This window comes from Lissotriton vulgaris, chromosome 7, assembly GCF_964263255.1.
Source record: "Lissotriton vulgaris chromosome 7, aLisVul1.2, whole genome shotgun sequence".
In the NCBI taxonomy this organism is placed as follows: Eukaryota; Metazoa; Chordata; class Amphibia; order Caudata; family Salamandridae; genus Lissotriton; species Lissotriton vulgaris.
In genome coordinates, this window is record NC_141695.1 from 116,060,769 (window position 1) to 116,082,289 (window position 21,521).

The following is a 21,521-nucleotide window of genomic DNA, read 5'->3' on the forward strand; positions in this document are numbered from 1 at the left end:
CGGTTGCATGGGGTCGGCAACCCCGAGCAGTGTATACCCTTTTCTCCCTGAACATGCACCAGTCAAGGTCTTTCTTTCAGTCTGACAGGGTGGGTGCGTGAGCAGCTCCCCAGAGCCGTCCTATGTTACCTTTCGCTATTGTAAGCCCTAGAGTGACCCATAATGTGTGATAGGGGTTTAAGTCATTGGGCTCCCAGATGTTGAGAAGACATCTGCGCGCTTCTGGGCGGCATGCTGCAGAGTTCTTGATCTTTTGTAGACTGCTGATCAGTTGTTTCAGGAGATCCACCTAACAAACTGCTGCAATAATGACTCCTGGAGAGGGTGATGATTGGTGCAATCACAGCCACATCTTGAGCATCTAGAAGGGACTGCAGCGCCTCCAGCAGGCGGATGTGACAGCTGTCATGTTTGGTCACTGTCTTCACTGCTTGTCAAATGAGAGGCTTGAGTACAATAGAAACTCCAGAGTTTGTATTGTCTAAGCTATAGGAAGGTGGACCCCCCCCATCAGAATCAAATGTGGAGGGGCTCACTTCTCAATCACCGGTTTGGACCTCCCCACCCATCAGAATCATATGAGGAGGGGAGAAGATTTGAATTCTGGGTTCAGAGCCCACCAACTTCAATTGAGTATCTGAGGTGTTTAGAGTCTGAGGGCCTATTTGCTACACGCCTGCATAGTCCCTCCTGTTCTATTCGCTGCTCCGGGGTCCTCAACAAAATGTAAGAGCGAAGAACAGTAAGATGCGGTCGGTATCAACATGAAAACATCCCTCACCTGGGCTCCGTTAACAGGTCAGGTAGAGACTGTAGGCAGATGTCCCATGATAAATGTATCATGGCAGACCACACTGTCGCCAAAGCCACCGGAACGCCTCCTTGCCACAAGACAAGCCGCTCAACAACAACAAGAGGGATCGCACCCAAAGAAAAATCACCCTACACTTGCATCTTTCAGAATCCCACGATCTGGTAAAGACCAGTGGACCTGCTGGTTCACCGTCAGACCTCTGTCTACAAATAACTTTCAAGAATACGCTTCTGCCAGCCACAGTCACCAAGCATGCATTGAACCCAAGAAACACTTTCTTAAATACAGGCTTATCATCAGAGGAGCTCAAGATAGTCTATTCATGGAGAACAATCACGACCCATTAGACCAAGACCATAACAGGCCAGTTTCAAATGGACCATCAGTGGAAAACTGATAGAAAGAGCAGCTGTCACTCAGGTTTCCAATTTCTTTGATGGTAACTGTTGGACCCGGCCCATTAGGCAGGTTCACCCCTAGACTTTTTGCGTTTTCCTAGCCTATTTATGGAACCTGGTATTGGTGATTCTAGGCCTCTGCGCACTTTTTCACTGTGGTACAGTGTAAAGTGCTTGAGCTCTCTGTGAATGAATGGTGAGTGACCTGCCCTCCCATAGGAATGAATGGGGAATATGTATGCCCATGGTAGTTCCTGATGCGTGGGGAGTGCAGGGGCGAGTTTGGTATGAGAGAACTCGTGAGAATGAATGCTGCAAAATGATGTATGCAACATGGCTGTGTCTAGTCTAGAAGTCCTACTTTTGGAAGTTGGCATATTTGTGTAAGTTGGTGCTAGCGTGTGATTGGCTGGTGAGCCTGGCCCAGAGTGCATGGGCCTGCTTGTGGATTGACTGTCTGGTTTGAGGATGACAGGGGCTGGAGAGCCCAGGAGGTTGTCTGAGTCAGCCCATGGATGAAAGGCAGCATCTGCTGCCAGGGAAGTGGGAGGAGATGGCACCTGATAGTGAAGGGCTGTTCCTGTGTAACTACAAAGCTGGCTCCACCTCCCGCTGGGCGACTGACACCTCTGTCCCTGATACTGAAGGGGACTTCCCTCTAAACCAGTCCAGCTGGTTCTCACACTGCCTGCTTCAAAGGACTTCAAAGAACTTCAAAGGTTTTGCACTGTATAAGAAGGGGTTGTATCCCCTTCCAAAATGTTCTTGTTTCTGACTTGAATCTGCCAGGGGTATGCTGCTGCTGCGGCTCAGGGGAATCCCTGGGTCCTGCCCAGCTCCTGGACCTCTGATGGACATTCCTGGACTCCTGGGGAACCCCTCTGCCTTGCTGGGCTGAGGGGGGGACTTTGCTTGCCCCCCTTGGAATCACTGGGACCTTGTTGCAGCATGGAGGAGCTGCATTTGTCTGCAAGAAGCGCTGTGCTTCCCCTTGAGCGCCTGGGAGCGCTCTGCCTGTTCTCTAGCGCTGTAGAACGCTTTATTTGGATTATGGTGCTGAAGAGTGCTTTGCCCGCCTTGGCGAGTGCCCACCTCGCTTATTTGCGACTTTATTTAAATTTCGGCTGCCCACGCCGATATCTTTAATGCCTGCCCGCCTGCCTGCCTGCCTGAATCGGGCCGCCGCGCTGCCCGCGGCGACCCGGAAGTACCTGGCCGGCCGGCCAATCTCAGCGCGGCCGGCCGGAAGTCCCGCCCCCGCAGCCCGGGTGCCGAGAGATGATCACCGCCGGGCCCGGGGAGAAGAGGAGGAAGAGTGATGGCGGCAGGTCTGCAGGGCTCCCGTGAGCGGAGGGAGCCCTGCAGCGGGAGGAGCGGTAGCGGGGGGGGGCGCGAGACACATTGCCGGTGCCTGCCCCCACCGCGAGTGGAGAGCCGCCGCCCAGAGGAGCCCCGCCTGCTGTCGCCGAGGAGTCCCGCGATGTGGAGAAGCCCCGCCCGAGGCCCGGTAAGTTAAGGGCTGGGCCGGGTGAGACGGGGGCAATGCTGTTGCTGCTCCGGGAGGGAGCAGATGGAGTTTTGTGTGCCGGTGAGGCAGAGTTGGTGCTCGGGCGGCCCCGGTTGGCAGTGGGTCGCCCCAACGTTACGCCAGAGCCTTGAGGCTCCAACGAAGGGGGCATTGTTGATGTTGAGCCCTGAGAGAGGCTCGTGGGGGCATTTTTGGTCTGTTTAGAGCCCGAGGGGCTCCCTGCCGCATTTTCTTTTGCTCGAGTCCCCCGTGAGGGACTCCAACGACCCCCGCAGTCTGAGAGAGCCTGTGTGGCTCAGAGGGGCCATATGTGTTTTTAAGAGCCTGTGTGGCTCCAACGTTTGACCAGTGTTGGCCAGAGCCTGTGTGGCTCCAACGTGCACAGTGTATGTGTCCCAGAGCCTGTGTGGCTCCAGCATGGCGCAGTTTGCGCCCAAGGGTCAGTGAGGACCCTGTCGCAGTTTATTTTATTGCGATGCCCAGGTGCCCAGCACTTTGTGGGCACCTGCCACGTTTAGGCTTTTTGTACTCTGTGACTGGCGCTGCATGGCAGCGCGCCCTGACATTGGACACAGGGCATCCTTGCCCCAACAAGGCCAGTTGGCCTAGGGACTGCCACAGGTAGTGGCTTATGTAGTGTAGGCGCAATGTGATTTCTATGCTTTTAAAGAGTAATTGCCTACTGTGTGTTTTTGCGCTATTGACTTATGTTATGGCACCTCTGAATGTTTATGCATTATGTGTCTTTCTTTCCATGCGCTGCACCTCTGAATGTTTAGTCATCATGTGTCTTCTTGCGCTGCACCCCTGAATGTGATTTTATTGCATCATGTGCTCTATTCTTAACACCTCTGAATGTTTAGTCATCATGTGTTTCTCCTTATTACTCCTCTGAATGTGTTCATGCATCATGGGTAAGGTGTTCTGGTTTATGCCCCTAAATGTGGTTATTCTTAGGTGGTTGTCTTTTCTACTCCTCTGAATGTAGGTTTATTACATCATGGGTAATGTATCCTTTCTTAGACCCCTAATGCTGTGTGATACTTAGGTGGTTCTTCTTTCTTAGTACAGGTGGTCCTAGTAAGGTCCTGGTTCCTGTTACCAGTGGTTACTGGCGGTTATCTTTGATTATTATTTTATGTTACATTTATTCTTTATTCTAGAAGTGATTTTATATTCTACACTTTATCTAGAAGTTCTATATCTGATTTTGACAGGCGCCCATGTGGCCCTGTCTTGTGTACATAATCCCTGTGAATATTGCCTGTGCCAGTTGGCACAATGTATATGTGTGATTTTATCTGATGTGTTTTTACAATACAAAAGTTATTTTTATAATAACCTTGTGTGGAGTCTCTTCTGTGGTGTGCCTAGTATGTTGTTGCTGTTGTGCGCTGGCGCAAATGCTTTACACATTGCCTCCGAGTTTAGCCTTACTGCTTGTGCCAAGCTACCAAGGGGGTGAGCAGAGGTTATCTTGGCGTGTGACTTCCTTGCCCTGACTAGAATGGTGGTTTCTGCCTGGCTTTGGCGTCAGCCTTAGCCTACCAGAAATAGCCAGTTCTAACATTGTTGGTCAGCGGTGCGGATTTTGGACTTGTGTTTGCGCAGTGCCATAGCGACAACTGGCTACATTACAAAACTCTGCAATTGTTTTTTTCAGATAGTCACATGTTTGGGATTATTGTTTTTGATTTTTTTCCTCAAGAGTGTCATTTTCAAATGTGTTTCTGCGCTTTATGTTTAGTGGCAGATGAGAGAAAGTGACAGGGCGGGACGCCATTAGAGGGGGAGGTTCCCATAGATTAGGAATCCCTTGCTGGGTCCCGTGTCCAATCCCAAATCCTGTCCCTGTGTGGGTAGATGGAAGAGAGGGAGTGTGAGGAGAAATGACTAGCTCAGGAGGGTGGTTGTTCCCTGAGTGTAGTGTGTGTGTCTGGATTCCCCAGTGTGGTAGGATCCAGTGGTGGCAGCTTTAATGTGTCCAGTGTGTTAATTCCCATTCCCCGCTCCCAGAGTTTGGTACCTGTGTCACGTGTGGTCAGGTTGAGTGATCAGGGGTGGTGGAAAGTGCCTTACCAGTCCGAGGGGGGGGAGTGTGCGAATGAGTGATGTGCTGAACTGGAGGAGTTGGTGTGAGTTTTCTTTTTGTTAAAAAGCTTGCATGAGAGGTGTACCTCTGGTGGTGTGCAGGAGGTCCTGCAGAGGCACTGGACAAGAAGGTGGATGTCTGGCGGTGTGCTAGATGTCTTGCAGAGGCATTAGGGAGTGGTTCCAAAAGGAGTGGCTTGTGTATCTGATGATCCTGTAAAGGGGAAGAGGTTCATGTGTAACCCAGCTTGGTCCCATTAGTATGGTAGGGGTGTAGGGGCTCACGCCCTGTCTCAGTGGAGGCGGAGTGAGTGTGGGACGGTGTGTTCCACGTTGGCCTGAAACCCTATCTCAGGGCCTGGAGGGTTCCCTAAGGGAGCGCCAGGTCAGGGGCCTAAGCTGTACATAGGTCATTTGAGGAGGATCTTCCTGTGTCTAGAGGACGGGGAGTGTCTGTAACCAGAACTCCGGCGGTCCTAGTGTTGGGCAGTACCGCTCCTAAGTGGAGGGTGCAGAAGTCCTGGCTCGCTGAGCATTTTGACCGTCTAGAGTGCTTGACCATTTGTGGGGCCTCTGGAGGTCGTTCCCCGAGGAGGGGGGAAAGCCAGGTTGGGGTGTGGCCTGACCTGGAAGGAGTACTGGAGGAGAGTGTGTCGCTGATACGCCGCTGGCGTGTGCTCTGTCTAGCCTGAGACATACTGGAACTGGAAGGGGGTGCAGAGGGACGGTGTCCTTACTTCTGACCCCGGTGTAACCTGAGGGTTTAGATCTTAGGTTGGGAGATTAGGAAACTTCTAGGTCAAGAGGAATCTCTGCCAAAGTGGATCAGCTGAAGAGACTGAGGGGGCTGCCCTTGCTGTGTGTTCTGGGGGCTCACCTGCAGTTTGTTGTTTCCACCAAGGTAGAGGAAAGGGGGCTTTGCTGTGTGCTGTGTCCCCCCCCACCTGCTTGAAGAGGGACTGTGCTGTGTGCTTTGAACCTCAGAAGTGAAATAGTTTCCAGGTGGTAGACCAGTGATGGAGTGAGGTCCTGATCTGGTAGGAGAATTGTGTTCTGGTGAAGTGCTTTTCTGTGAGGGTGCGGAAACCCAGAAGTAGAGGTAGGGTGGGGCATTCTTGCCCGTGACCTCTGGTCAGCCTGAGGGTATGGTCCCTAGGTTGTTGGATCAGTGGTAGTTGTAGCTACACTGATAGAGAGAGTGGAGAATGGCTATTGTGTGCCAGGGGTTACTACCCCCCACTCTGTGGATTAGTTAGGACCTGTGATTTGGATGGCCTATGGCATGGTCTTGGCTGTGGATGACTAGTGTGTACCAGTGGGGTACCCTAGTTGAGTCAGAGAGTTATTATTTGGAGGAAACCATGTAGGTTCAGAGTGGCGAAAAACTGGACGGTGTCCCTGCTGTGCGAGGCCGTGTCCATGGTTTTGTCGCCCAAAGCAGTGAAGCCCATCAGTGGTGTGATTGGTCTACCCTGCGTTTTGGCTGGAAGGGGGTTGTGTTGGACCCGGCCCATTAGGCAGGTTCACCCCTAGACTTTTTGCGTTTTCCTAGCCTATTTATGGAACCTGGTATTGGTGATTCTAGGCCTCTGCGCACTTTTTCACTGTGGTACAGTGTAAAGTGCTTGAGCTCTCTGTGAATGAATGGTGAGTGACCTGCCCTCCCATAGGAATGAATGGGGAATATGTATGCCCATGGTAGTTCCTGATGCGTGGGGAGTGCAGGGGCGAGTTTGGTATGAGAGAACTCGTGAGAATGAATGCTGCAAAATGATGTATGCAACATGGCTGTGTCTAGTCTAGAAGTCCTACTTTTGGAAGTTGGCATATTTGTGTAAGTTGGTGCTAGCGTGTGATTGGCTGGTGAGCCTGGCCCAGAGTGCATGGGCCTGCTTGTGGATTGACTGTCTGGTTTGAGGATGACAGGGGCTGGAGAGCCCAGGAGGTTGTCTGAGTCAGCCCATGGATGAAAGGCAGCATCTGCTGCCAGGGAAGTGGGAGGAGATGGCACCTGATAGTGAAGGGCTGTTCCTGTGTAACTACAAAGCTGGCTCCACCTCCCGCTGGGCGACTGACACCTCTGTCCCTGATACTGAAGGGGACTTCCCTCTAAACCAGTCCAGCTGGTTCTCACACTGCCTGCTTCAAAGGACTTCAAAGAACTTCAAAGGTTTTGCACTGTATAAGAAGGGGTTGTATCCCCTTCCAAAATGTTCTTGTTTCTGACTTGAATCTGCCAGGGGTATGCTGCTGCTGGGGCTCAGGGGAATCCCTGGGTCCTGCCCAGCTCCTGGACCTCTGATGGACATTCCTGGACTCCTGGGGAACCCCTCTGCCTTGCTGGGCTGAGGGGGGGACTTTGCTTGCCCCCCTTGGAATCACTGGGACCTTGTTGCAGCATGGAGGAGCTGCATTTGTCTGCAAGAAGCGCTGTGCTTCCCCTTGAGCGCCTGGGAGCGCTCTGCCTGTTCTCTAGCGCTGTAGAACGCTTTATTTGGATTATGGCGCTGAAGAGTGCTTTGCCCGCCTTGGCGAGTGCCCACCTCGCTTATTTGCGACTTTATTTAAATTTCGGCTGCCCACGCCGATATCTTTAATGCCTGCCCGCCTGCCTGCCTGCCTGAATCGGGCCGCCGCGCTGCCCGCGGCGACCCGGAAGTACCTGGCCGGCCGGCCAATCTCAGCGCGGCCGGCCGGAAGTCCCGCCCCCGCAGCCCGGGTGCCGAGAGATGATCACCGCCGGGCCCGGGGAGAAGAGGAGGAAGAGTGATGGCAGCAGGTCTGCAGGGCTCCCGTGAGCGGAGGGAGCCCTGCAGCGGGAGGAGCGGTAGCGGGGGGGGGCGCAAGGCACATTGCCGGTGCCTGCCCCCACCGCGAGTGGAGAGCCGCCGCCCAGAGGAGCCCCGCCTGCTGTCGCCGAGGAGTCCCGCGATGTGGAGAAGCCCCGCCCGAGGCCCGGTAAGTTAAGGGCTGGGCCGGGTGAGACGGGGGCAATGCTGTTGCTGCTCCGGGAGGGAGCAGATGGAGTTTTGTGTGCCGGTGAGGCAGAGTTGGTGCTCGGGCGGCCCCGGTTGGCAGTGGGTCGCCCCAACGTTACGCCAGAGCCTTGAGGCTCCAACGAAGGGGGCATTGTTGATGTTGAGCCCTGAGAGAGGCTCGTGGGGGCATTTTTGGTCTGTTTAGAGCCCGAGGGGCTCCCTGCCGCATTTTCTTTTGCTCGAGTCCCCCGTGAGGGACTCCAACGACCCCCGCAGTCTGAGAGAGCCTGTGTGGCTCAGAGGGGCCATATGTGTTTTTAAGAGCCTGTGTGGCTCCAACGTTTGACCAGTGTTGGCCAGAGCCTGTGTGGCTCCAACGTGCACAGTGTATGTGTCCCAGAGCCTGTGTGGCTCCAGCATGGCGCAGTTTGCGCCCAAGGGTCAGTGAGGACCCTGTCGCAGTTTATTTTATTGCGATGCCCAGGTGCCCAGCACTTTGTGGGCACCTGCCACGTTTAGGCTTTTTGTACTCTGTGACTGGCGCTGCATGGCAGCGCGCCCTGACATTGGACACAGGGCATCCTTGCCCCAACAAGGCCAGTTGGCCTAGGGACTGCCACAGGTAGTGGCTTATGTAGTGTAGGCGCAATGTGATTTCTATGCTTTTAAATAGTAATTGCCTACTGTGTGTTTTTGCGCTATTGACTTATGTTATGGCACCTCTGAATGTTTATGCATTATGTGTCTTTCTTTCCATGCGCTGCACCTCTGAATGTTTAGTCATCATGTGTCTTCTTGCGCTGCACCCCTGAATGTGATTTTATTGCATCATGTGCTCTATTCTTAACACCTCTGAATGTTTAGTCATCATGTGTTTCTCCTTATTACTCCTCTGAATGTGTTCATGCATCATGGGTAAGGTGTTCTGGTTTATGCCCCTAAATGTGGTTATTCTTAGGTGGTTGTCTTTTCTACTCCTCTGAATGTAGGTTTATTACATCATGGGTAATGTATCCTTTCTTAGACCCCTAATGCTGTGTGATACTTAGGTGGTTCTTCTTTCTTAGTACAGGTGGTCCTAGTAAGGTCCTGGTTCCTGTTACCAGTGGTTACTGGCGGTTATCTTTGATTATTATTTTATGTTACATTTATTCTTTATTCTAGAAGTGATTTTATATTCTACACTTTATCTAGAAGTTCTATATCTGATTTTGACAGGCGCCCATGTGGCCCTGTCTTGTGTACATAATCCCTGTGAATATTGCCTGTGCCAGTTGGCACACTGTATATGTGTGATTTTATCTGATGTGTTTTTACAATACAAAAGTTATTTTTATCATAACCTTGTGTGGAGTCTCTTCTGTGGTGTGCCTAGTATGTTGTTGCTGTTGTGCGCTGGCGCAAATGCTTTACACATTGCCTCCGAGTTTAGCCTTACTGCTTGTGCCAAGCTACCAAGGGGGTGAGCAGAGGTTATCTTGGCGTGTGACTTCCTTGCCCTGACTAGAATGGTGGTTTCTGCCTGGCTTTGGCGTCAGCCTTAGCCTACCAGAAATAGCCAGTTCTAACAGTAACAAGCTGCTATTAGACCAAAAAACAACCTTAACCCCAGAAAAAGGCATTACTTTTACTGGACCTACCTGTTGATTTTGACACAGTGCACGCTGTCCTAGAAAGGTGATCAGAAATCGACTTCAAGGGAGGCATCCTTGACTGCATCTCCTCTGACATTTCCTTACAAAACAAGCATTGTATATCTTCTTTCCTTTCCAGCCCTTTTAGCATCAAGGTAGGTGCACCTCAAGAATAGGTCATTCTCCACTTCTCTTCAATGTCTACCTCAGTCTATTCTATATATCGAACGAGAGGGGGCGGTATATGAAACACCACACTGGTCGGGCATTTCTCAAGCCCCATAGAGCCCAAACATGCACAAGATGTAGAGCTTATAGGTCATAGCCAGTGTTGCTGGCTAGCTTGCACCCTTCATGAAGCTAGTGAAAAGCACTGGCGAAAGTTGGACTCTTCCTTTATAACGACTCTATCTAGAATTGTTTACCTTGAAGAAATTTGTTACAGGTCTCCATTTTTAGCACTGTGTGACTGCAGGGCAGAGTCGGATTGGGATCACAATTCGGCCCTTGCATCCCCACAAAAGTGGCCCAAGTGCCCAGATTAGGCCCACTCATGAAACAGCATTTAGCTAGTCTCATTGGGTTCATTTTTGGAGACATGTTTGATAAATCATGCATTTTAAAGCGCATAGAGCCAGAAACATTGGTGAAAACTAGAAGCACTACATTTTGGCGGGGCGGTCGAGGTGAAATAAAGTAGCCAAAGGCCACAACTCCAGATCTGGTTATGTTTGCCAACAGGCCATGTTTTCACTGGTATTCTCATGTCATTGCCAGTATAAAGATGAAGAAAATCCCCATAAGCTGGTATTTTCTCCTCTGATCCATATGCACTTTAAAGTTTAAACGGTAAATGAAAGGTGAAAACAGTTTAAAATGTGGTCTAAAGCTGCTTTAATGGCCCATGACTGATAGTTAAAACGAAAAAAAGGCAGAAAAGCCATGTTAAGAAGTAATACAGACTTTTTTTATTATTGTATAAAGAATCCTCTCCTATTATTATGTTCCAGCCTTTGCAGGCTCTTAAAACATGAGCAAACAGAAGTTCCTTTTTTATTGTAGTTTTATATAGCGTGAACTCGGCTCAAGGGCACTGATTATATGAGCACCAGTTACATTACGGAAGATCAAGTTCATTTTTATTTTAGGCCTTGGGCAATTAAGTCATTTGCCCAGAATCACAGGATGTTGAGGTGAGGCTGGGACTCGAACCTATGTCTATGCTTCCAAGTTCAGAAGCTCTGACCCTAGCATTACATCCTCTCAAGTTACCTCTCTGGGAAAGGTGCCTCACAGGGAGACTTGTGCAAATATACATCCCCCCTTCACCAAGTCCTGAAAGACAATGGAGCAGAGGTGCCAACAACAGGCCCTCAGCAAGGCCAATTCACTTTCTCTCCTCCTTTCAGCCAACTATAGCCTCAGGGCGATGGCCTGGCAGGGGAGGGGTGAAGAAAAGCACAGAGCTGCTGGTGCTCCAGGGGAGCAGAGGTGATGATGGCCCACCTGACCCCAGCCAGGCTGCTGCACTCTCAACACCCCGCTTCAGTTTAACAGGATAAAGTCTGCAGAGGGCAGATCAACGCTAGCCTAGCAAAGCTGCTGCAAGCTGCCCGCTTAGAGCCTGTCTTCCCATGATTCTGGACCCACATTACATTGGCCTGGTGGGGAAGACAGTAAGGCTCTGTGGGCCGGCTGACAGAGCTCCTAACTTAAAGTGGCCCGCAGGTAACCCTTAAACACCGGCCCATCGCCCAATGCCCGACTGCCCACCTTCCCAATCCGATGCTGCTACAGGGTCCACCTACCTCTCAGTTGACCTATACGGCCCCCAGTAAACCACTGTATTAGGTATCCGAACGCATCGTATATATCATTTGTGAATAACCTCTGTTTGCTAGTCTTCAGTCTGGCACGAGGAATGCTCACCATTGTTTCACATGATACAGTCTAGCATGGCGTAAGGGGCTTCCATGAGAGATAAGAATATCACTGGTCATGTTGTGTCTGTCTTTGTTTGTCTGTCTGTCAGCTAACACACATGTAGACATATGTTATCCTAGAGCATGCCATGATATCCACTAGTGGAGATACGCACATTGGATGCCAGAATAATTCTTTAAAGAGAACTGTGACTGAAAAACCTATATTATCCTGTGCAGCATGCTCTTTATCTTTTAGGTACTGGGCCGATATACCCAGCAATGGCATGAGTCAGTGGTGTGCATGAATTATTATGTTCACTTTTCACTTTCACTTAATAAGTAATAACAATTTATTGAGCACTTAATAATGTTGCAAGGATCCTGCTCATACAAAGAACTGTGCACAGAGACCTAGGACATCAGTGAATTGTGGTGTACCAGAAACTCACCTCAGTACCTCTAAAATCCCCAACCAGCTAGCATCAGTGTCACATTAGCACTTCATCCTATTACAAAGTAACCAATGATTAGACAACCTAGAACATGCGACTAAGGACCATATCAGGAATGGTGGGAAGTGAAAACACTCTTTCGTTATACTCTCATATCAGTCCACATCAGATGTAAATAAGAGACCCGGTAAGGTTAAAATATGTGTTTTAACGACGTGATCTCAGGTGCAGTATCTTAGCAAACGTAAGCAGACATATGATTAAAAATAATATGGTCAGCATGGTTACAATTCCATAAAATACAAAATCATATTACAATGATGGTGAAAACAGGTCTTATAGTGCCTGGTTTTAACACCCTCCCTATATTCGCAGAATTTTGGCGTTTGCGAACGCATTTTTGCTCAATGGTATGTATGTAGCAAATCTGCGTGCAAAATAAGGAATCACAAAATTTGCGATTCTTTATTTTGCGATTGGATTTAAGAAATCGCAAATTTTACGATTCCTTAAATGCAATGTAAAAAGCACCAAAAAAGTGCAATTTCGCCTTAAGGAATCGCCTTATGTGAAGCACATACATGCCCTTCGGGCATGTATGTGCACCACATGTGCACCCATGCTTATTTCAGGGGTGCAACAGAGTGTCCTTTGGACACCCCTGCACCCTTGAAATTGCATTCTCAATTTGCGATTCGCAAATTGCTAATCTCAAATTGAGAATGTCTTCCCATTCATTCCTATGGGCCTCTAGGCCCATAGGAATGAATGGGGAGGTATTCCTTAATTGCAAATCACAATTTGAGATTCGCAATTAAGGAATATGTAGGATTCACAAAATTTATTGCAAATCCTACATACATAGCATTTTGCGATTCTGAAATAGTGATTCGCAAAAAATAGCTATTTGAGAATCGCAAAATGACATTTTGATACATATGGCCCTATGTATTATAAACTATAGGCTTGTTTGGGGGACCCCATTACTTTTCCCCTCAGTAAGAATAATTTACATCTGGATCAGCATAAGCTCTCTGCATCCCTGGAAACAGAAATCTTCCAAGTGTGTGAAATCATGGCAAGTGTGGAATAATAAGGGCGCCAGAATCTTAGTTGGCTCACAGCTGCCAAATTTTTGTGTCTAGAAAGCGTTACTTGAACATGTCGAAAAACAGTTAACATGTTTTGATAACCTTGACGGCTTCAGCACTCACTGTGCAGACTAGGGGCACGATGTAAGTCTAGAGATGTCGAAAACAAAACCTTTTCTCATGTGTAGACCTTCTTGAAGGCTAACTTACAAAAACTGAAAACAGAGAAATAAGGACAGCGAAAAAGCTAGTGTGTCTAGGTCAGAAAAATAACTATTCATAGCCAAAATAAAATCCCATCAGCCCATCCGGGATTAACTGTAAAAAGTGCGATTGAGTGGCCTTCAGCTCAGTTCAGCTCAGGGTACCGACGGACTGAGCGGTGCCTCATTCCCTGAGTGGATGCCAGGTGAGGTGAGGAGTACTCCGGCATAAAGACGGGAAGGAGTCCAAGAATCCTGTGATATTTGACCACTTTCTGGATACACAGGTTAAGGTAGGGTGTATCGTATCAACCATTTTTCCTTTTGAGATTTTTATTTACTTTGCACGGATTGTATGCACAATACTGCAGTAGCGGTCTAATATAATGGTCCTGATGAAAGCCTGGATTTAGCTAATCCTGGGGCTGAAACATGTAGACCTGCCATTCGATCGCACTTTTTACAGTTACCCTTTCAAACTGTATACGCACTGTTTTTATGTTTGACACTAGGATAGGGCTTATTAAAATTGTTCTGTATCCTAGTAGCCAATTTTAAATAACTGAACTTCACTTTCACTTATATGCACTGCAAATCATCAGCACCCCCTTCAAAAAGGTATTAGTTTTACCATTCTCTGGGATTTGAACTAAGTTAAATCTTGCCACTGTTAAATACATCTTGTGTTCCCTTCTAATGCTTAGAAGAGCACAGCCTTTGGTTGCACTAGGTTTGCAACCAAGAGGTAATCCCAGATGATGAGAGTTGCCACCACGGTGGGCTGATGGGATTTTATTTTGGCTGTGAATAGTTATTTTTCTGACCTAGACACATTAGCTTTTTTGCTGTCCTTATTTCTCTGTTTTCAGACTGGTAGTTTGTTTCTTTGTTTTTTTTTCAGGTTCAGTGTGGGGATAGAATACTGCCTGGTCTTTAAATATTTTCCCTATGACCCGGTGTGTAAAGAATTTGTGATATTAACTTACAAAAACAGCTATGCAGTGTTGTGTGCAAAAGCAGCAAAAGATACAATAGTGTTTAAACTTCTAATAAGCCATGCTAACATAACATGTGCCCAAAGAAGGCCTTAGGCATGCTACAATACCGGATAGTGTCCGCATTTACTTTGACATATAGGGATCTGTCACAGTAAGATCCTGATGAAAGCCACAAGTCTGGGCCCAGATGGCTGAAACATGTAGGCCACAACCACATAGATGAGGCCACGGATGATTATTAGCCCTAGTACTTCTCTTATTTCTTTGACCCGTATCCCTCATTCCAGGACACACAATTAAACCAGATTGGGATATCAGAGTTAATTTTAACACACATTTCACAGACCCCACTAATAATTCCGTTTAGAAGTGCTCCCATCGTGAGGAGGTTGAGCCCACTCAGCCACATTGGGTGCCTGAGTGCCGAACTGATGATGAAGTATTGCACCACAGAATACTGGTGGGTGAGGGTCTCTAAAAAATCTTTACGGGATTCTAAGTCTGAATAGTTTTTCTGGAGCGATTCACCCCCCTAGATTTTCGGTTATTAACTAGCCCACTCCCTTTTGACTCTTTTCGATTCCCAGATATCATTAAACCTCTGAACCTCACGAGCTTTAACTATTCAGATCATCCTGAAGCTCCAAGCTCTGAGTGATCTTGATAAGTCAACAATTGATGACCATCTCTGAGCCGTTGACCTGGGGATGCAAACGAGTGACCTCAAACTCACTACATCCAAAACAGTGATTCTCACATGTGGAGACTGGAGGAATCATGGCCATTCAGCGGCCTTTCCCCTAAATTTGAGGTAACAGCATCAACATCAGATGAAGTCAAATAAATTAGGAGGGATCATGGTGTCAACCCTCTCTTTGGCCCAACAACTTAACAGAGTAACTAGAATGCATTTTGTGCCACACAGACGCTTAAAGATATCTTCTACATCTGGGATTCTTGCTGAAGAACAAAGGGACGACCAACCTCCTCATGTCACATCTGGATGATGCAAATGGTCAGCTCTATGGAAATTCACTTTTGGTTATTTTAGTAACAGTAGTTTTATGACTGCAAGTCTCTGCAGTCGGCGCAGAGAACCCTGCACACAAAAAGGAAGGACAGGCCTATCCTTCTATCTGAGTTTTCTCCGACACCAGTGTATCCACATGGGTAAGATTACTATTAGTAAGATTAAACTCATAGTTTGTGAATAAAACAAAATATAGTAAATTTAGACAAAAGTGTATATTTACCTTTGTGAATCAGGCATATAGGGTATGAGAACCATTTGGAAAAACATACAAGGTGATCCCAAAATGTGAGAAAAGCTGGACACTACAAATAATCCCTACTGTGCAGGCTTTCCACCCAATTAACTACCGTCCCCACAGGTGACCGGCTCTGTACTTCTGCTAGCCTTTTAAGCATCCTGCCCTAGATGTAGCAAATCTGTAGATCTCCTGAGCAATCCAGGGCTAGGTGGAGGTCTCTGTGCTCTGAGGCCAATCTCCATTTGTCATCTGGTCCTAGAAGTGACAGGCGCGATATCCACTGCCAATCCTGAGCACACCCAGCTTCAGCAGTATTGTGGTGTAGTCCATGTGCCAGGCTCCACCCAGTTCCATCTGTGCCCTCTCTCTGATCCCCTGAGCCGCCCACCTCCATCTGGCCATACCTTAGAGTGTATCTGATAATTCCTTCCCAGAAGGAAAACATCAGGATAGAATGGGTTCCTCGGAATCCACATGAAAACCAGCTCGCTGTGGGGTCCTTGAGGCCCCACACTTTCGCCGGTATCTTTGACATACATGCACCAATTGCCATCAAATAATAGATTCACACCTACTCCTTTCCCAGTTGTATGAAAATGATTCACAAATCTTCCTCAAATTAATTGAAAATACACCATGAATTAAAAAAATCTGGGGATTTCATCAACATGGAAATGTCTTCTGAAGCACAGATCAACACTGTGGTTCAGAGCGCCAAATACCAACTAGCCATGCTAAGGATACTCCAACCTTTCCAGCTGCCTACCCATCTGATTTATCTAAAATGAGCATTGATAAAGCCAATATTGAACAAGTGCATTAGGTTTTATGCGAGCCTGCAAACCTCGCCATTACTGAACATGCAAAGAAGACAAATTCCAGTGGTGAGAACATGCCTTCATCTCAGGCAATACGAAGCCACCTCAAGAACCATGTTGAATCTCCACTGGCGAAGAGCACAACACAGGATCCAGTGTAAAATGTTGACTATTCTACAAGAAGCTACAGACAAATCTGTTCCTAACAACCATCACTCATTGGCTTTATCTACCAACCAACAAGAAATCTGACATCAACCAACGCATATCAACCCATTCAATGGATGCCAAAATGACTGGACATTGGATGCAAGTCATTAAAAGCCCTGGGACCACAGCTTTGGGATATCCTCCCAACTGTATTGAGAAATCAAGAGGACTCTCACCAGCTCAGGGAGGACTTGAAAACCCTCCCACTCCTCATCCCGCCCTGCATTCTAACACAGCGAATTCACCTGGAGCCATCGCTCCTACCTTGCAATCCTATACTTTTGCTTTGTCTTTTTCTTTTGATCACTTTCATTGTGTTCTGAACTTTCCATTTGGTGAAATGTAACTGCTTTACAAAAATTCATTCAATGAATAAATAACAGTCACTCAAAAGCGGAAGCGACGGGTTCTGTATCCTCAGTTACCCAACGGTGGAGGTGACGGGCTCTGTTTCCATGTGCCAGTCCCCCTCAGTTACCCAACGGTGGAGGTGACGGACTCTGCAACCATGTGCCAGTCCCCTCAGTTACCCAACGGTGGAGGTGACGGGCTCTGTATCCATGTGCCAGTCCCCTCAGTCAGCCAACAGTGGAGGTGACGGACTCTGCATCCATGTGCCAGTCCCCTCAGTTACCCAACGGTGGCGGTGACGGGCTCTGTATCCATGTGCCAGTCCCCTCAGTCAGCCAACGGTGGAGGTGACGGACTCTGCATCCATGTGCCAGTCCCCTCAGTTACCCAACAGTGGAGATGACGGGTCTGCATCCATGTGCCAGTCCCCTCAGTTACCCAACGGTGGAGGTGACGGGCTCTGCAACCATGTGCCAGTCCCCTCAGTTACCCAACGGTGGAGGTGACGGGCTCTGTATCCATGTGCCAGTCCCCTCAGTCAGCCAACGGTGGAGGTGACGGACTCTGCATTCATGTGCCAGTCCCCTCAGTTACCCAGAGGTGGAGGTGACGGGCTCTGTTTCCATGTGCCAGTCCCCCTCAGTTACCCAACGGTGGAGGTGACGGACTCTGCAACCATGTGCCAGTCCCCTCAGTTACCCAACGGTGGAGGTGACGGGCTCTGTATCCATGTGCCAGTCCCCTCAGTAAGCCAACGGTGGAGGTGACGGACTCTGCATCCATGTGCCAGTCCTCACAGTTACCCAACGTTGGAGGTGATGGGCTCTGTTTCCATGTGCCAGTCCCCCTCAGTTACCCAACGGTGGAGGTGAAGGGCTTTGTATCCATGTGTCAATCTCCTCAGTCGCTCAAAAGTGGAGGTGACAGGCTCTGTATTCATGTGCCCGTCCCCTCAGTTACCCAACGGTGGAGGTGATGGGCTCTGTATCCATGTGCCTGTCCCTCAGTTATCTAACGGTGGAGGTGGCGGGCTCTGAATCCATGTGCCAGTTCCCTCAGTTACCCAACGGTGGAGGTGACGGGTTCTGCATTCATGTGCCAGTCCCCTCAGTTACCCAACGGTGGATGTGGTGGGCTCTGCATCCATGTGCCAGACCCCTCAGTTACGTAACGGTGGAGGTGACGGGCTCTGCATCCATGTGCCAGTTCCCTCAGTTACCCAATGGTGGAGGTGACAGGCTTTGTATCCATGTGTCAATCTCCTCAGTAGGTCAAAAGTGGAGGAGACTGGCTCTGTATCCATGTGCCTGTCCCCTCAGTTACCTAACGGTGGAGATGGCAGGCTCTGTATACATGTGCCAGTTCTCTCAGTTACCCAATGGTGGAGGTGACGGGCTCTGCGTCTATATGTCAGTTCCCTCAGTTACCCAACTGTGGAGGTGGCGGGCTCTGCATCCATGTGCCAGTCCCCTCAGTTACCCAACGGTGGAGGTGACGGGCTCTGCATCCATGTGCCAGTCCCCTCAGTTACCCAACGGTGGAGGTGACGGGCTATGTATCCATGAACCAGTCCCCTCAGTTGCACAACAGTGTAGGCGATGGGCTCCACCCCCATTTGCCAATCTCCTCACTCTATCAAAAGTTGAAGTGACAGGCTCTGTGCCCATGTGCTAATCCCCTCAGTCATTCAGTCATTCAACAGTGATGGTGCTGGGCTCCACAACCATGTGCAAATCCCCACGGTCTCCCAAACGTAAAGGTGACAGGCTCTACCTCATGTGCCAATCCCCTCATTCATTCAGTCACTCAGCGGTGGAGGTGACAAGTTCTACATCCACGTGCCAATCGCCTCAGAAAGCCCAACACTGGAGTCGATAGGCTCTGCTCTCATGTGCAGTCCCCTAATTCCACCCATAGGTAGTAGGCCCTGTGACCCTGGGCCAGTCCACAAGAGGTAACAGAATCTGAAACCCTCGGCCAATCCTATGAGCCCATTTAGTTCTATAAATAGAAGGCTCAGTATCAAAGGACCAATCACATGATCTCTTGAGGTGACATGTTCTGTGTTACTAACAAGCAGAGGAGGTGGCAGGCTCTGCCAGTGCCCTGGAGGTGACAGGCTCTTCGCCACTGCCAGTGCACTGGAGATGACAGGATCTGTGTTACTGACCAATAGAGGAGGTAGCAGGCTCTTCACCAATGATAGTGCCCTCGAGGTGACAGGCTCTTCACCGCTTTCAGTGCCCTGGAGGTGACAGGCTCTGTATCACTGTGCCAGTGCACTGGAGGTGACAGGCTCTTCGCCACTGCCAGTGCACTGGAGATGACAGGATCTGTGTTACTGACCAATAGAGGAGGTAGCAGGCTCTTCACCAATGATAGTGCCCTCGAGGTGACAGGCTCTTCACCGCTGCCAGTGCCCTGGAGGTGACAGGCTCTGTATCACTGTGCCAGTGCACTGGAGGTGACAGGCTCTTCGCCACTGCCAGTGCACTGGAGATGGCAGGATCTGTGTTACTGACCAATAGGAGGTGGCAGGCTCTTCACCAATGATAATGCCCTCGAGGTGACAGGCTCTTCACCGCTGCCAGTGCCCTGGAGGTGACCGGCTCTGTATCACTGTGCCAGTGCACTGGAGGTGACAGGCTCTTCGCCACTGCCAGTGCACTGGAGATGACAGGATCTGTGTTACTGACCAATAGAGGAGGTAGCAGGCTCTTCACCAATGATAGTGCCCTCGAGGTGACAGGCTCTTCACCGCTGCCAGTGTCCTGGAGGTGACAGGCTCTGTATCACTGTGCCAGTGCACTGGAGGTGACAGGCTCTTCGCCACTGCCAGTGCACTGGAGATGACAGGATCTATGTTACTGACCAATAGAGGAGGTGGCAGGCTCTTCACCAATAATAGTGCCCTCGAGGTGACAGGCTCTTCACCGCTGCCAGTGCCCTGGAGGTGACCGGCTCTGTATCACTGTGCCAGTGCACTGGAGGTGACAGGCTCTTCGCCACTGCCAGTGCACTGGAGATGGCAGGATCTGTGTTACTGACCAATAGGAGGTGGCAGGCTCTTCACCAATGATAATGCCCTCGAGGTGACAGGCTCTTCACCGCTGCCAGTGCCCTGGAGGTGACCGGCTCTGTATCACTGTGCCAGTGCACTGGAGGTGACAGGCTCTTCGCCACTGCCAGTGCACTGGAGATGACAGGATCTGTGTTACTGACCAATAGAGGAGGTAGCAGGCTCTTCACCAATGATAGTGCCCTCGAGGTGACAGGCTCTTCACCGCTGCCAGTGTCCTGGAGGTGACAGGCTCTGTATCACTGTGCCAGTGCACTGGAGGTGACAGGCTCTTCGCCACTGCCAGTGCACTGGAGATGACAGGATCTATGTTACTGACCAATAGAGGAGGTGGCAGGCTCTTCACCAATAATAGTGCCCTCGAGGTGACAGGCTCTTCACCGCTGCCAGTGCCCTGGAGGTGACCGGCTCTGTATCACTGTGCCAGTGCACTGGAGGTGACAGGCTCTGTGTTACGAACTAGCAGAGGCGGTGGCAGTCACTTCACCGCTGCCAGTGCATTGGCAGTGACAGGCTCTGAATCACTGCCAGTGCACTTGCGGTGACAGGCTTTGTATCACTGTCAGTGCACTGGAGGTGACAGGCTCTGTGTTACAGACTAGCAGAGGTGGTGGCAGGTTCTTCACCGCTGCCAGTGCATTGGCAGTGACAGGCTCTGAATCACTGTCAGTGCCCTGGCGGTGTCAGGCTTTGTATCACCGTCAGTGGACTGGCGGTGACAGGCTCTGTATCACTGTCAGTGAACTGGAGGTGACAGGCTCTGTGTTACTGTGCCAGTGCACTGGAGGTGACAGGCTCTGTATCACTGTGCCAGTGCACTGGAGGTGACAGGCTCTTTGTTACTAGCCTGCAGAGGCTGCAGACTCTTCAGCAGTGCCAGTGTACTGGTAGTGACAGGCTCTGTTTCCCTGTGCAAGGGCACTGGGGGTGACAGGATCTGTGTTACTAACCAGCCGAGGGAGTGGAAAGCTCTTGATCACTGCCAGTGCGCTGGAGGCGACAGGCACTGTATCACTGTGCCAGTGCACGGGAGGTGACAGGCTCTGTGTTACTAGCCAGCAGATGGGGTGGCAGGCTCGCCACCCTACCAGTGCACTGGAGGTGACATGCTCTGTGTCACTGTCCCAGTGCACTGGAGGTGACAGGCTCTGTATCACTGTGCCAGTGCACTGGGGGTGACAGGCTCTGTATCACTGTGCCAGTGCACTGGAGGTGACATGCTCTGTATCACTGTGCCAGTGCACTGGAGGTGACATGCTCTGTGTCACTGTGCCAGTGCACTGGAGGTGACAGGCTCTGTGGCACTGTGCCAGTGCACTGGAGGTGACAGGCTCTTTGTTACTAACCAGCAGAGGAGGTCGCAGACTCTTCAGGAGTGCCAGTGCACTGGAGGTGACAGTATCTGTATCCCTGTGCCAGTGCACTGGAGGTGACAGGCTCTGTGTTACAGACTAGCAGAGGTAGTGGCAGTCACTTCACCGCTGCCAGTGCATTGGCAGTGACAGGCTCTGAATCACTGCCACTGCACTGGCGGTGTCAGGCTCTGTATCACTGTCAGTGGACTGGCGGTGACAGGCTCTGTGTTACTAACCCGCAGAGAAGGTGACAGGCTCTCTATCACTGTCAGTGCACTGGTGGTGACAGGCTCTGTACCACTGCCAGTGCACTGGAGGTGACAGG